Below are 17,549 nucleotides of genomic sequence, written 5' to 3'. Positions count from 1 at the left end.
ATTTATAAATTTAACATTCTTAACGTTTTGTAAACATAAAGTAATATGTATTTTTTCTTGATGTTTTAAAAATGTCAAATTATATCAATTAAATTCTAGACGGTTTAAAACGTCAAGAATTTTTATAAAAAGGCGAAAGGAGATATTTTCCAAATTTCTTGACGTTTTAAAAACGTCAAGAATTACTAAGTAATTTTTAAATAAAATATTATTTTTATTAAATATTTCATAACCTAAATGAATTTCCAAACTTCTCGTGCGCGCCTCCCCCAAATTTTTTCTTCACTTTCTTCGCGTATGTTGCTGTGAACTCATCGGCTGTCGCTCCGTCTTCTTTCTGAATGTTGTCCGTCGAATGTCATCCATTGCCGAGCATTGTTCTTCTTCAGCTTGGTTAAGGTCAAGCATATTGGAAATGACTTATTGGGCTTGGCCCAAATAGCAAAACCAACATTGTCCCACATGGATAAATCTTGAAGTGGGATGAGGAAATATAAACTCCTATCTTTGAAGAGGACTACAAACCAAGTTAGTGGTGATAGCATAACCCTGTCCCACACGCGTGCTGCCGCCGTCCGGTCGGACGGACGGGCGAGCTTGGGCAATCGTGCTTGCGCGAAAGATAGGAATATAATTTTATTTTTATTCTTTGGCAGCTTAAGGGACACGTGTAACCTTTTTAGACAGTCAAGGCATTCACGTACGTGGCACACTTTTACGCGCTTCAAACGTACGTACGTGAAACGTGTCCAACGTTCTCTCTGCCAGACTTTTGCGAAGTTCGCTCTCGTCCTCTTCTTCCCGTTAAAGACTCTCCTCCATGCACTTCCTCCCTCACCCCTCTATAAATTGGAGAGCACCCATTCATCAAATCACACAATTCACTTCAATCCTCTCTTCCTCTCATTCGCCCTGTGGTCTGAGCTTTTATAAGCCCTTTGTTTCTATTCCATGTACTTACGAGTGCACGTTCGTACCAGGGAAGCTGTGTTAACCTTGGGGAGCAAACGACATAACGATTAGCACCACGGTCAGCCGAAATTGCTTTCAGGGCAGTGGTTCGTCACGGCACAGCAATAATTCTGATCGACCTTACCTTCTAAGAATCTGAAAGCAATTATGTCGATCAAGACCTCCAACAAAATCCTACCGGACCTGTCTAAACTTGAGCCACTCGACGGAACAAGCTACCGCCGTTGGTCCCAAAAGTTGCTAATCTTCTTTGAACAACTAGAAGTTGATTATGTCCTCACTACAGATCTCCCGTCATCTGATCCCCCAACTACCACGTCAACATCCTCTAATCCAGAATCATCTACGGGGCCTCTTACAACTGTCACTGTCACTGATCAAGTAAAGAAGGGCCAAGTGATTGATCCTGAAAAATATGCAAAGGATAACAAGACCGTTCGAGGACACCTGTTAAACCATATGTCAGATCCGATGTTTGACCTCTTCGTAGTCCAAAAATCTGCCAAGGACATCTGGAGCACCCTGGAATCACGGTATGGAGGAGATGATGCTGGACGGAAAAAATATGTAGTTGGAAAATGGCTACAATTCCAGATGACTGACGACAAACCAGTCGTGGAACAAATACATGAGTACGAGAACTTGGTGGCAAACGTCCTGTCTGAAGGCATGAAGATGTGCGAAATACTTCAAGCGAATGCCCTGTTGGAAAAATTTCCTCCATCCTAGAATGACTACCGTAATCATCTCAAGCACAAGAAGGATCTAAAGCTCCAGGAACTCATCAGTCATATGCGCACGGAAGAAGCCAACAGACTGAAAGATAAGTTAGCCTCCCAAAATTTAAATTCAGTTAATGCTAACTTAGTCGAATCATCCTTTGTAAACAGAGACAGAACGAAGCAGGAAAAAGGGCATAAAGGGAAAAACTCAGAGAAGAGACAATTCAAGACTACTGGGGGTCAAATTAAAAAGAAAAAGTTGGTCTGCGACGTGTGCGGAAAGGAAAAGCACAAATCATACCAATGCAACCAGAGGAAAGGGAGGCCAAGTCAGAAACCAACACCTCAAGCCAATCTAGCAGAGCAAGACAGTGAGATCATAGCAGCCATAGTAGAGCCCAATCTGATAGAAAACAAGACGGACTGGATTCTCGACACTAGAGCCTCGAGACACTTCTGCACCAATCGTGAACTTCTCCATGACTACGAAGACACTGCCGATGGAGAATGCGTGTTCATGGGAAACTCGGCCACTGCAGGAGTAATCGGGAAAAGGGAAGGTTATTTTAAAGTTAACTTCTGGCAAAACTTTATCTTTAAGTAATGTTCTATATGTCCCTTCCCTACGTAGGAACCTGGTGTCTGGGAGTCTGTTGAATCGGACCGGGCTTAAAATTGTGCTAGAAAGTGACAAAGTTGTCCTCACCAAAAATGGAGATTTTGTCGGTAAGGGGTATCTGTCTAATGGTCTATTTGTACTAAACACAATTTCTATGAATGCAAATGCTTCCAGTTCTGCTTACTTGATTGAATCTGCTAACTTATGGCATGGTAGACTAGGACATGTGAACTTTGCATCAATTAGAAAACTTAAAGACTTGAGACTCATTAATACCTCTGAGACGCATGAAACTGGTAAATGCCCTATTTGCGTAGAAAGTAAATTCCATAAGAAGCCTTTCAAACCAGTTGAATATAGAACTACTGAGCTGTTAGAATTAATTCACTCGGATCTAGCCGACTTTAGAACCACTACTAGTAGAGGTGGTAAAAACTACTATGTATCCTTTGTTGACGATTACTCTAGATTCACTGAGATATACCTGATAAAAACAAAAAATGAAGCTGCCAGTATGTTCTTAAAATTCAAGGCAGAATCTGAGAATCAGTTAGGAAAAAAGATAAAAAGATTAAGATCAGATAGAGAAGGTGAGTATTCCGATAAAACTCTTAAAGAATTTTGTGAATCAAATGGTATCATCCATGAATTTACTGCTCCTTACTCACCACAACAAAATGGCATAGCAGAACGAAAAAATAGTACTCTTAAAGAAATGATGAATGCCATGTTATTAAGCTCCGGTCTATTTGATAATATGTGGGGGGAAGCCGTGTTGTCTGCATGTTTTATTCTTAATAGGATTCCCCACAAAGGGCTAGACAAAACTCCATACGAACTCTGGAAAGGACATGCACCAAATCTTTCCTACCTAAAGGTCTGGGGATGCTTGGCTAAGGTACCATTTCCTGCATTGAAGAAAACTACGGTAGGATCTAAAACCTTTGACTGTATTTTTATCGAGTATGCTCAAAATAGTGCTGCATATAGGTTTATGTGTTTAAATGACAAAACTATAAACGAATCTAGAGATGCAGAATTCTTTGAGCATGTTTTTTCGTTAAAACAATCATTGTATGCTCCTAACCTATCTAACAGAATGCATGATCCTGAAATCGTTAGTGAAACACCTGTTTCTGAAACTGTTGATACTCCAAACCTAAGTTGTGAATTAGAACTTAGGAGAAGTAAAAGACAGAGAACTGAGAAAAGTTTCGGTCCAGATTTCCTAAGCACCTTCATAGTGGAAAGGCGTGATGAAATTGACTGTAACTTCACAAACTTGTACTTAATAGATGAGGATCCTAAAACTTACCAAGAAGCGCTAAACTCTGTAGATTCAAGTATGTGGAAAGAGGCCATTAAAAGTGAATTGGACTCACTGGTCATGAATCATACATGGGAACTGGTGGATCTTCCTATGGGAAACAAGCCAATTAGATGTAAGTGGATCTTTAAAAGAAAAACAAAACCAAATGGATCAATAGAAAGATACAAGGCTAGATTAGTGGTAGTAGGATATACCCAGAAACAAGGTGTTGACTATTTTGACACATATTCCCCTGTAACTAAGATAACCACAATTAGGGCCTTGATTGGTTTGGCCGCAATACATAATCTTCTTATTCATCAAATGGACGTAAAAACAGCCTTTTTAAATGGTGACTTAGAAGAAGAAATTTATATGACACAACCAGAAGGCTTTAAAATCTCTGGGCAAGAAAACAAAGTGTGTAAACTGAGAAAGTCCCTATACGATCTTAAGCAAGCTCCCAAACAGTGGTATGAAAAATTTAACAATACGTTGGTAAACAATGGATTTAAAATAAATTCCTCTGACACGTGTGTCTATTCAAAGATTGTTGGAGCTGATTGCATATTAATATGTCTATATGTTGACGACATGTTAATCTTTGGAACAAACATAGAGTTAATAACTGATACTAAGTTTTTCCTCTCGTCACACTTTGAAATGAAAGACCTGGGAGAAGCAGACGTAATCCTAGGTGTTAAAATCAGAAAAAACAAAACCAGTTTGTCTTTATGTCAATCTCATTACGTAGAGAAAATACTAAAGAAGTTTGATTCCTTTGATGTTTCTCCTGTGAGAACTCCCTTTGACGCTAGTAAACATCTTAAGAAGAATAAAGGAGATAGTGTGTCTCAACCCGAATATGCAAAGATCATAGGTAGTGTGATGTATTTAATGAATTACACTAGACCAGATATTGCATATGCTGTCAGTAGATTAAGTAGATATACACACAATCCTAATAGATACCACTGGGATGCCTTACGCCATCTGTTGAGATATCTTAAAGGGACGATAGATTACTGTCTACACTTCAACAAATTTCCTACCGTACTAGAAGGATATTGTGATGCAAACTAGGTCACAGATAATGATGAGGTTAACTCTACTAGTGGGTATGTATTTTTACTCGGAGGTGGAGCTATATCTTGGAAGTCTACAAAACAGATCCACGATGGAATCCGAGTTCATAGCATTAGAGTTGGCAGGACAGGAGGCTGAGTGGATCAAAAATCTACTAGGAGATGTACCATTGTGGGGGACATCTGTACCGGTGTCCATACAGTGTGATTCGCAAGCCGCGATATGTACTGCCAAGAACAGTGTTTATAATGGTAAAAGTAGACACATACGTCTTAGGCATGCAGTAGTAAAACAACTGCTAAAGGAAGGAACCATCTCCTTGGAATTTGTTCGATCTGAGAAGAACTTGGCTGATCCTTTAACCAAAGGACTAACAAGGAAAATGGTATTAGATTCCTCTGTGAACATGGGCCTGAAGCCCTTCGGAGATCCATAGCACTTGATAAATGGGTGGTCTATTGCGATAGACTTGATGGTCCATAGCCCCTTATTGGGTGGTCTGTTGCGATAGACTTGATGGTCCATAGCCCATCGTGTGGACAGTCCTTAAATGGACTAGATGGATAATCCAAAACCTGTGAGTTCATAATCAGTATGGACAATGAAGTCTCCATAGCTCTTTTGAGTGGTTTGACTTGACAAACTTGATGGAGCATATAACGTGACAGTGAAGGTGAGGCCGCCTTCTATGGAAGAGTTTAAAGGTCTCTTTCTAGAGCTCTCACGACGACCCGAGGTTCGATCTATGTGCATGGCCAAAAAGGCACAAGTTTATGTTGCAGAAACAAAGGCTTTTTCCTAGAGATAAAGCGTGTCGTAAGGGTCTCAACCAAGTGTTACAAGGAGTTCAAGATATAATCCACTCCCTCTAAACAAGGTTGTTGCCTTACTTCACTACGCATCAATTCAAATCTTCGGATATTGGTGCCTAAGCTTAATATCTCCTCTATGCTCAGAACAAATCTCATTCTTTTCACTTACCCGAAAACTTTGCTATAGTAGTCATTTGTGGGGATTATTGGAAATGACTTATTGGGCTTGGCCCAAATAGCAAAACCATCAAACTTTGTCCCACATGGATAAATCTTGAAGTGGGATGAGGAAATATAAACTCCTATCTTTGAAGAGGACTACAAACCAAGTTAGTGGTGATAGGTCCGTGTGTTCCTGCAAATGGCATAATGATTTGTTACTAAGGCTTTTGTTCATTCTTGTTAAAGTAGTGGATTTATTGAGCTTTTGTTCAAGCAATGCTAAGAGATCGGGCTCTCGAGAAAGGAATTTACTGAGAATGAGCAGGCTGATGAAGGTTTGTCGATCTGACTTCCATTTCTTCCTCTTTTGTTATTTGTTTTGGTATATAAGGGCCCGTTTGGTAACGTTCTTGTTTCCTGTTTCTTGTTTCTGTTTCCATTTTTTAAGAAACAGAAGTGTTTGATAACGTTCCTTGTTTCTCGTTCTCAAAAAAAGTAGAAACGTTTCTCATTTTAGAAAGAATTATTGGGAACAAAAAAAAGTAGTTTCTTCTGTTCCGTTTCTCAATTGCTTTTATTGGTTTCCTTTTTCTCAATTTATTTCTATTTGTTTCCTTTTCCTTTTTCTCAATTATTTTTTTTCCTTTCATTTTTCTCAATTATTTTTATTTGCTTTTTTCTTTTTCTCAATTATTTTTATTTCTTTTATTTTCATTTTTCTCAATTATTTTTATTTCTTTTATTTTCCTTTTTCTCAATTATTTTTATTGGTTCATTTTTCTTTTTTCAATTATTTTTATTGGTTTCCTTTTCCTTTTATCTCCATCGTCTTCTCCAAATAATCATCCTCTTCCTCTTTTACTCATCGTTTTTCTTTGCACATTGTCTTCCTCTTCACCTCTCACCGTCTTTCTCGACAACCCGAACTCTTTCTCTTCGTCGGATCCATAGTTTTTGCCTGATTGTTCCTCTTCGTCGGATCCATAGTTTTCATCTTTCTCTTTGTGCAAATCTGGATTTTCGTTGTGAGTTTTTCTCTAAAGCATCATAGGTTAAGAGTTAAAGGTTAAATTTTGTTTTGTTTCTTTCAATTCTGAATATTGAAGACATAATAACTTACTTTAAAATTAATATTAAATTCTAGATGTCACGAAATAACAATGAGATTGTAGAAATTGATGGATTAAAAAGAGAAATTGCCTGAGTAAGAGATGATATTGCCAATCAAATTTGGTAACATTTGAAGGATAAATATAATTTTATGTTTATGTTATTATTTTTATTCGTTCATTGATACTTCTTCGTATTAAATGAATAAACTTTTGATAATTTTATTTGTTATGTTTGATGGATAGACCTATATTTTTGTTTAATGTTTAATTGAAGTAGATGTGAAAAATAAAAAATAAATCTAGAAGAAAATCAATAAACAAGAAACAGTTATCGAACACTTTTTTGTTTCTGTTTCTTTTTTTTTTTTCAAGAAACAAAAAATAGAAACAGTTATCAAACGCATTACTGTTTCTTGTTCTAAAAAAAGAAGAAACAGGAAACAGGGAACAAGGAACAAGAAACAAGAAACAGAGAATAGAAACGTTACCAAACGGGCCCTAAGCTCCCGCTTCCTCCTTCGGCTTAGGATTGTGAAATTCTTGAAATGCGTTTCTTCTATTCTTTGTTTGTTGAACATTGAGGTCTGTTTTTCTTCTCTCTTTTATTATTTCTTCTACTTAGACGTCCTATTGGTCACTAGAAATGTGGAAAATAAGCAGGATTTTAACTGGAAAGAGATTTTGATGCTCTATGGTCTTGAAAAATCATCCAGCAATTTAATAAATTATGTTATCTTTTTGCCAAATCGACTTTCTTGAGAAAATAACTATGGTGTCGCTGAATTTCTTGAGAGTATCTATATTTTTACTTTCCTTTGCAGTCGCGGATCCTGGCAACTTCAACACCAGCGTTGCTGAGAAGCAGGTTAGGTTGACGTTTTATCTTGCCACTGCCGGTCTTTTCTTTCTACTGACTTTTAACAGAAGAAAAACTAATGAAAGAATCCAGTAGGCAAGGCCACCTGCTCTTTCTGTTCAATTCAAATTTCCATTTGAAAGCTATAAGATTCCTCAAAATTCCAGCCGTCAGATGAAATTTTCTGATGCGGAATTATCATCCTCTTGCTTCCTTCTCAACGAATTATCATGCAGTTGGAATAACAAATATGTTTGCTAATGTACTCCCAATGCTATCTCTTACTGGTATTTGCCCATGAACTGAAATGAATGTGTTTCCATATGTCAGGCAGTTTTGGAAACTGTTGCTCGAGTTAAGTGAAAAAAGAATGAAACGAAAGAGGAGAAGTATGTTCTTCCATTCCCTGTATACAAAACATATATTTCACTCGTTGAATTGAACTGTTTATGAAATGAATACCATAGTCGTTGCCAGTACGAAAGTAGATTGTAATAGTACTTTTTACCTGTTTTTCGTCCTTAGATCATTTCAGTTCCATGATATCTTCCATTTAGATAATGAGAATCGAGCAGAAGACAGGCCAACATTAATTGATCGAAAGGTATGCCTAATGTGTATACCTGTTACATTTTTACTTATCCATTAAAGTTTACAAATAAATACAATTTTATTCCTATTTCAAGAAAACAAATATAATTTTATTCATGAAGTTGATTCATTTTCATTGGATTTTTTCCTTCAGAACAATGTCTTTATTATTTCAAATCCCAAGTGAAAGTATCTTGTGCTCCAATTGGATTTAAGGTTAGGTTCTATCAGTAATGCTTAGTGGACTTAGTCCTTAGGTCTTGTCTTTATTCATGATTCATTGTTGTTCGGTATGCATCAATATGATGAAGTGCTTACTGGTCCAATCTTTTCAATTGTTCTATCTGCAGATTGATTTCAGATCTAGTTGTCGTTATTGTTTCTGCAGCTTGTGTGGCATTGCTTTCGCTTGTGCAGGACAACCGGTCTGATCATCATCATTCTTCTTCTTCATCCTCTCTCTCTAAAAAGATTGAAAAACCAATGTCATAATGTGGCACCATAGCATTCTTATTGTATAGGGCATGTTTAATGCACAAATGATTTTTGGAAGAGCCCCTAGGATCAATGGCCAATGTGATATGCAACTTTGTTAAACAAAGGCGTATGTGGTGGAAAAAAACTTTATGTTATCATTTAAGCATATTATATTGATTTTCACTCCATGGAAGAACATTTTTCCCAAATAAACCAGTGTGCATTTTATAAGAGTTATTTTGCTTATTTGGGTGTGCTTTCAGTAGATATTGTTTAAGAATGATTGGAAAGCTATTTCCCATCGTTATCTAAAACTATTTTCCAGATATTTAAATCTGATGTTAAATATACAATAGCCGTCTAGTTTTTTAACTTTATTTCTAATAGCCTACGATTTGATTTCTAAGAAACATTGCTTTACCTTGAGAGGTTGAGCTTCAGGACATAAGCCTCTAAATTCTTTTAAAAGACCTAAAACTTTCTTCTTTGTAAATAGTGCTTACGGTATTCTGAAATCTGAGGTCTTTACCGGATACCTGTTAGCTGGATCTCTCATTAGACCTGGAGGTTTAAGCTTTGTTGGTGAAATGGTGCAAGTATGTAACTTTTCTCCCTGATTATTTTCTGTTGTAACATTCTGTTTTATTATAAAGCTAAGAGATATACTTACTGGATTTTAGGTATCGGACAAAATTTGTAAATCTATTACATTTGGTTCATATGCTAACTGTAACATTAGGCTGTTGTTATTGAATGAGTATGTATACTTGTCAAAGCAAAATTTGACTTTTTTCTCAAATTTTTCTTTTTTTCTTTTTTAAATTAGTTATGGAATAATGAATATTTAATTGTCTTGAGCATTATTATTGATTCTTATAAGTTATGGTACTATCAAGAATTTATGCTTTTGGAATCCCCGGATATTACCTTAATATATTAGATTGATTCACCAGAATTTAATCTGTCATTTACATATCCATTCAGGTTGAGACAGTAGCTAAGTTTGGTGTGATCTTCCTTGTTTTTGCATTGGGCCTGGAGTTCTCTACTACAAAAGTCAGCCTAACGTTTCTTCCAGATGTTTTTTTTTCAACAATCGCTGGTTTACAACATATTTAGACTGTCAATAATCTCTCTGTTCTTTTCCAGCTTCGTGTGGTTCGAGCAGTGGCCGTTCTTGGAGGACTGCTTTAGATTTTCCTTTTTATGTGCTTGTGTGGAATTACAGCTTTGGTATGTCTTACATGCTGATGAGAGTTTATTCCAGCTGTACGGTGATTTTTTTTGTTTTTATTTTAATTAACCTTTCATTTTATTTTATTTTTAAGTTTGTGTATTTTTGTGCTGTATCGCCCAAATGGTCACATTTTCAAGATCACAATTCTGATTTTGATTCTTTGTACAGTGCTTTTCAGTATAGGATGAAGTTATCATACCTCATGGTTTCGGTTCTTTTTCTTTTTAATTTTATTAGTCTTGCAAATTCATGTTCTTGAATAGATTCATTTTGTGGATTTTAGATATGTTGATAAGATGTTTTTGAAAATTTCAGCTATGAATATGAACAAGTATTTGTCAATGTCACACGTTTATTATGCACCTGAGTTAAAAGTATTCATCCTAATTCCTATATTGTACACACTTGTTCAAGTGTCTTCAAATATGATTAAGTGTTTTGGGCAACACTAGTATCTAATTGTTTCCCATTTCTGTTGTTGTGCCTCACTTTTTCTCACATATCTGCAAATCTATTTCTTCTGCTATCTATTACTGTTATTGTCCAAAATGGTTGCTCGTCATATTTTTAATTACCATTATTCTTTTACACAATCTTTTCATGGAGAGTACTTGTGAAATTTTGTGTGCTGCATGGTGTATTTCCAGAAATCCTTTACTGAAACTCATCAGAGAAACTCTGGAAATAAGGAAGCAAATGCTCAAATTTAGCATACATTTCCAAAGGTTTGGAGAGCAAAACAAAGTCCATTACTGGTTGGTAGAGAAAAAACCCCTCCTTCAGAATCCCAGGAAAATAGGTCATAAACTGATATATATTTTGAATATTGGAGTATGGAACTTTGAATGATTGAATATATATTTGTAACTTGTAATCCATTAGTTATCAATATTACTCTCTGTACTTTTCTTTAAGGTCCTTGTGAATGTTATACTTGATGCTTGATACTCGTCTTTGATGGTTATTGTTTGCATTTTTTTTTTTTACTTTTTTTGTTTTGATTCTTTTTCTGGAATCAGTAGCAATATAGCCAAAATGTTAGAGTGCATGTGGTTGGTAGATATGTTACTCCGACAACGTACTTTCATTTAGCTAAGCATTGTTATCTTGGATTCGATATTGTTATATATCAAACCATTTCTTCTGTGAGTATAATAATTTTCATGAATACTAATTCATTTATTTTGCATGTTTACAAATTGATACACGAAACCCATACTCACAGGCCGAGTTAGATGAGGTGTGGGTTGAGTTGACTGATTTTTTTGTGGCTGATTTTTTGAATTGTTCATATGGAGGAGGGGGTTGATTGGTATACTTTTGAGACTTTGTTGTGATTTAGGGTATAGGTGAATTGTTCATATGGAGGGGGTTGCCATTATGAAACTTTATGTATAGAGATGAAATACTTTTGGGCTAAGTTATTTAATTAGAGGATGTTGAGTTGAATTCTTGGAAATATGATGAAATTGTTTATATTAGTTTTGTAAATGATATGAATATTTGCAAAGTTTTGGAAATGATATGGTGAAAAGTTTTATATTTGATTAATATTGTTGTTTATATGTATTTATAGAACAATGGCTGGACCACTATAGAGGACCAAAGAAAGCATAATACAAGAATAAAAATATAATTGAATTATAATTTGAAAAAAATAGAAAAATATTTGATGGTTTTGAAATGTCATAAACAATTGCATTCTTGATGATTTTAAAATGTCATAAACAATCACTTTCTTGACGGTTATTAAATGTCATAAAAAAGCATACTCTTGACAGTTATAAAATGTCATAAATATTCATATTCTTGACGGTTTATGTCTTGCATACTTATATTCTTGACGATTTTAAATTGTCATGAACACTTATACTCTTGACGGTTTTAAATTGTGATGAAAATTTGTATACTTTACGGTTATAAGCATTCAACGTTCACTATTCTTGATGTTTTTACCAACCGTCAAGAACTTTGTCTTTCTTGACATTGGCTTCAATGACTGTTTTAAAACTGTCAAGAATTATCATTTTTGACAATTTAAAATCGTCAAGAGAGTCTGTTTTTGTAGTATTGTTAATAATCAAATTAAACAACACATGTGACATAAAAAAAGATCATTTGGGGGGGGGGGGGGAGAAGGCATTAGGAAAAGTCACAACATTTAAAAACTACTTCAACTAAATCTTATTACTCAATGGGCAGCAATTTAACAAGAGATTGAGATAAGTGGCGTCTAAGCATAGTTCATCAAACAACCATTTAGTTGTAGAAATCAATACTCAAATGACAACAACTATAAAAAATGAAAACATAAAAGTAAAAAATACAAAAGATAAACCAACGAGAGTGTCGCCCACTTGCGAGTTGATAGGTTTTCCATCTTTCTTCACATGTGCCTTTGTCCAAACATCTACTCGGGTAATCGGAGTTGAAGAAAAAGAGTTTTTCTACATTGAAACATAATAGTGAGTTATATATTAGCTATATATGATAAATATAAAATTATACCAAATCTTCAGCTAGTCGACCATAGCCTCTACGACTACATGTGTGAGGAAGTTGCGTTTTTTTTTTTTTTTTCCATATCTTTAAACTTATTGCTTTTTGCCTAAAAACCATACTTAACGAGATATCAATAAAGGTTTTAAGACTAAACTTGTTTCTATACCTTGAATCAAAGAAATAAATGCCATCAACTTTCATACTACAAACATACCTTGAAGGTTGCACCGGTTTTATGTTTGACGAAGTCATCCCAATCATGCATTGAAGAAATGTTATCTGACTTGAGTTGATTCAACTTCTCGTCATTTGGGGTTTCCCCAATATTACTCAATAGGCAAGATTTTGCTTGTTCTCCACAGTCCACCCATCTTTTGGAATAAATATTTCTTTTGCCATTCATCAACGTAACATTATATCGTGCTTGAAGAATAAAAGCATTTAGGTAGTGATCATATAAGAAAGTTTAAATTATACTCATTATATAAATATATAATTATAAATTACATACTTGAATAGAATGCCACAATATTTCTTTTTGCCTTGTTGAAATTTTCTTTCAAGTTTCAACATTCACTGGGACCTCTTCTCTGACCAATGTACCAAAAAATGAGGACAACCCAACTGATGTTTCTCCAATAGGTTGTCTATATCTGTTGTACTTTATATTTAGTTTTATTTTTGCCTCCATCCCTATTGTTTGCATCTTCGTTCGACCTCTAGTCTTTTCAGAACTTGGTTATTTGGTATGAACTTCCTCACAATCCACATTTTCATCGTGCTCCAACTAAGATTTAACCTCTTTAATGGGTAATTTACGAACTGTTGATCTGGTAGGAGCAGCAGGTGAGTCTAACGACCTATTTTGTGGTCTTTTAGACTGGGGATGAATGATTGCATTGACATGTGAAGATGTAAGTGGAGTAGTAGCTTCCTCACAATTATTGTGGTGAAGTGGGTCAGAAAAAAGGTGATGTTTCCCTAATCTCTTTCTCTGTACTAGGATTGGCAACATTATTTGTATTATTTACAATCCTTGATTTTACATTCTTTGTTAAATGAAGAGCTTCTCCCTTGTTTTCCTTATTGTCGCTACCAGGTTGAGTTAAGTCCATACTAAATGACTTTGCAAATCTCCATGATGTTTTCACCGAGGTTCGATCAGATCATCGTCGTTCTAATGTATGTGTTGTACAACGAGGACTTTTTGATTTCTTACCAACGATTTGTTTGTTTTTTTCCTTATCAAAATCCTAAGACATAAAGCATTGAAATTAATATAATAATAATATGTATGTTTGTGTGTGTATGATATTTTCTATCTAAATAAATATTTAAAGATAATTTACATGCATGTTTGACTTCATGTCGTTCCCAATGGTTGAAGCTCTTTGACTCAAATAGTTCACACAACCTGAAAAAAAAAAAAAAAAAAAGCACTAGCATGCATAGCGAGGGTTTAAGTGAGAATAAAGAGAACACTTATATATATTGATTATACATGTAAAATATTTGTAGAGCATTGCAAATTGAAAAGTTTCAGAATGCACACAACCTAGCAATTGTCTGTGCATATTTACAAAATGACTGGCTAGCACTATATTCACAAAAAAACAACTAATATTATACTAAGTGTCCCTAAGTATGCACCATGTTTGTAAATTTACAAAATGACCACTAACTCTATACGATTGTAAACTCATAAAATGGCCACAAGTCACATGTTAGTGCAAATTTACAAAAAGACCGTAAGTCTTAAGTTATCATAATAAGATGCCTTCACAATCATCCCTTGAATTGTTGTGACATTCAAACTCATCATCAATATCATTAAGCGTTAAGGAGGATCCATCACCTATAAAGCTTGTCTCAACATTCACATCATATTTGTCTAATTCATGAAATCCTCTCGATGGTGCTTTTGATACAACATACCAAGAAGAATTGTCATTTTCTCTTGCATAGAAACTTGTTTAGCTTGTGATGCAAGAATGTATAGTTCGCCTGAGAATTGACTTTGGTTTTGATGCAGATTAACAAGTGTAAATCCATCGTCAACTTTAACACCATTATGGATTTAGGAAAAATGTCATCGTGCAGAGGTGCTTGTAGAGGTGGTAGGGGAGGCAGAGGAGCTGGATGTAACTAACCTGAAGAATAACCTGTCGTGCAAGCTACCAACCCCATTGCACCTGCCACTCAAGCAGACCTTGCTGTAATGAAGCAGAGGTACCGAGATATGCTAAGAGAGGCGTTGACACTATTCAAGCTATCCAGCAAACCTCGTCAGCCTCTGTTCAGACCCTAGTGGAACTCCAAAGCATGCCAGATCAGTTGTCAGTCGAGGCTAAACACTTGAGGGATTTCTAGAAGTACAATCCTAAGACTTTTGATGGATCCTTGGAAGACCCCAATAAGGCTCAGATGTGGTTGGCTTCTATGGAGACTATTTTTCGTTATATGAGGTGCCTTAACGACCAGAATGTCCAGTGTACTGTATTTTTGTTGACGGACAGAGGAACTGCTTGGTGGGAGTCTATAAAGAGGATGCTAGGTGGTGTTGTCAATCAGATCACCTAGGAGCAGTTGAAGGAGAACTTTTATGTAAAATTCTTCTCTGTCAGCTTAAGAGATGCCAAGTAGCAAGAATTTTTAGAACTGCAGCAAGACGATGTGACTTTGGAGCAGTATGATCAAGAATTCAACATGTTGTCCCATTTTTCTCCCGAGATGGTAGCGATTGAGGTTGCCAAACCCGACAAGTTTGTTAGAGGTCTGAGGTTAGACCTCCAGGGTTTCATTCAAGCCTACCCACGTTGAAGTACTGCACCTGGCAGTGGATATGAGTTTACATGAGAGGGCTGATCCGTCCAAGACTGTAGGGAAAGGGTCAACCTTAGGAAAAAGAGGAAGGCTGAGTCGCAGTTTACCGTAGTGCCACAGAGGAATCTGAGTTCAGGTGGTGTTTTTATGTGTCATTGCCAGGAGATTGTTGAAGTAGGTAAGACCTTGAAAGAACTACCTACTTGTCGAAGCTTTGGGAGGTCATGGAGGACGTCGTCTACTAGGAAGTGGAGTATGTTATAAGTGCAAGCAAGTAGGACACATAACTGACTTTTGTCCTAAAAAACTGTTCGGGGCTGCCTTGAACAAAACTTCCACCTCCCAGCTGGGAAGAGTATTTGCCACTACTTAACAAGAGGTTGAGCAAGCTAGCACAGTGGGGACAAGTACGCTCTCAATCTTGGGGCACTTCGCATTTGTGTTGTTTGACTCTAGGTCTTCTTATTCATTTATATCCTCAATGTTTATTCATCATATGTGTTTAGAGGGTTATATGATATTGGTTTCTACTCCATCCGAAGAAATCATGTTATCAAAAGAAAATATAAAAGAATGTAAAATAGAAATAGCGAAGCATGTGTTAGATGAAACTTTGTTAGTTTTAGACATGCAAGACTTTGATGTAACTTTTGGTATGGATTGACTATCTGCTAATCATGCAAGTATAGACTGTTTCCGTAAGGAGGTGGTTTTTAATTCTTCTTCTCGACTAGTTTCAAGTATAAGGGGGCAGGGTCTGTGGTCCTACCCAAAGTTATCTCAGCCATGAGGGCCAGTATGCTACTCAATAACGATACTTAGAGTATCTTAGCTAGCATAGTAAACATCAGAGAGTCTGATGTTTCCTTATCATTTGAACTAGTGGTAAAGGAATACCTTAATGTTTTCTCGGATGAGGTTCCAGAACTTCCTTCTCACAGAAAGATCGATTTTGATATTGAGTTAGAGCCATGCACTGTTCCCATATCAAGAGCTTCATATAGAATGGCCCCTAACTGAGCTAAAAGAGTTAAAGGTCCAGTTGTAGGAATTACTGGACAAAGGTTTCGTTCGACCTAGTGTGTCACCGTGGGGAGCACCAATACTGTTCGTGAAGAAGAAAGATTGGTTGATGCGCCTTTGCATTAATTATAGAGAGCTTAATAAGGTGATAATCAAGAATATATATCCACTACCCAGAATTGATGATTTGTTTGATCAGTTACGAGGAGCCACTGTATTCTCTAAGATTGATTTATGTTAAGGCTATCACCAGTTGAAGATTAGGGACACTGATATTCCTAAGATTGATTTTCATTCCAGATATAGACATTACGAGTTCATTGTAATATCTTTTGGCTTGACAAATGCTTCTGTTGTATTCATGGATTTGATGAACAAGATGTTTAAGGATTTCTTAGACACTTTTGTAATAGTTTTTATTGATGATATTTTGGTTTACTCCAAGATAGAGGCTAAGCATGAGGAGCATTTCCATCAAGTTTTGGAGACTCTTCGTCGAGCCAATAAGCAATATGCTAAGTTTTCTAAGTGTGAGTTCTGGCTGAAGAAGGTATCTTTTCTTGGCCATGTAGTATCTACTGAGGGAGTTTTTGTAGACCCAAAAAAGATTGAAGCTATTACCAATTAGCCTTGACTTTCTACAGTTAGTGAGGTTCTTAGTTTTCTGGGTTTAGTAAGTTATTATAGAAAGTTCGTGGAATATTTCTCTCGTATAGCTAGTCCTTTGACTCAGTTGACCAGGAAAGGGACTTTTTTTGTTTGAAGCCCAACATGTGAGAGTAGTTTCCAGAATCTTAAGCAGAAGCTTGTTACTGCACCAATCCTTACAGTGTAAGATGGATTTGAAACTTTTGTGATTTACAGTGATGCCTCTAAGAAAGGACTAGGTTGTGTCTTGATGCAGCAAGCTAAGGTGGTTACTTATGCCTCTCGTTAGTTGAAGAATCATGAACAGAACTACCCTACACATGATTTAGAGTTGACAACAGTTATTTTTGCACTAAAGATATGGAGGCACTATTTGTATGGTGAGAAAATACATATTTTTACAGACCATAAGAGCATGAAATACTTTTTCACTTAGAAGGAGTTAAACACGAGATAAAGAAGATGACTTGAGTTAGTAAAGGATTATGACTATGAGATTTTGTTTCACCCTGGTAAGGCGAATGTGGTAGCTGATGCTCTTAGTAGGAAATATCACATTCTGCAGCACTTATTAGTGAGTAAGTTCCTTTGTATAGAA

At 36.0% G+C, this 17,549-nt stretch overlaps 1 long non-coding RNA gene across 9 annotated transcripts; it reads left to right on the top strand.

The window, feature by feature from the left end:
• The first annotated feature begins 508 nt into the window (after nt 1-508).
• LOC103499326 (uncharacterized) lies at nt 509-10,869 on the top strand. 9 transcript variants are annotated; one of them, XR_007823479.1, is made up of 10 exons: nt 519-551; nt 5,864-6,017; nt 7,616-7,659; nt 7,981-8,039; nt 8,176-8,254; nt 8,396-8,457; nt 8,592-9,314; nt 9,703-9,774; nt 9,868-9,951; nt 10,603-10,869. It is a non-coding gene; the product is annotated as an uncharacterized LOC103499326 (long non-coding RNA). The 9 variants fall into 9 exon arrangements; XR_007823480.1 differs by having other exon boundaries at nt 8,592-9,774; nt 9,868-9,987; XR_539781.2 differs by lacking the exon at nt 10,603-10,869 and having other exon boundaries at nt 9,868-10,223.
• The last annotated feature ends 6,680 nt before the right edge of the window (nt 10,870-17,549 follow it).

The sequence above is a fragment of the Cucumis melo genome, chromosome 9 (genome assembly GCF_025177605.1).
Source record: "Cucumis melo cultivar AY chromosome 9, USDA_Cmelo_AY_1.0, whole genome shotgun sequence".
Classification (NCBI taxonomy): Eukaryota; Viridiplantae; Streptophyta; class Magnoliopsida; order Cucurbitales; family Cucurbitaceae; genus Cucumis; species Cucumis melo.
This window is presented reverse-complemented; position numbering and strand designations above follow the sequence as displayed.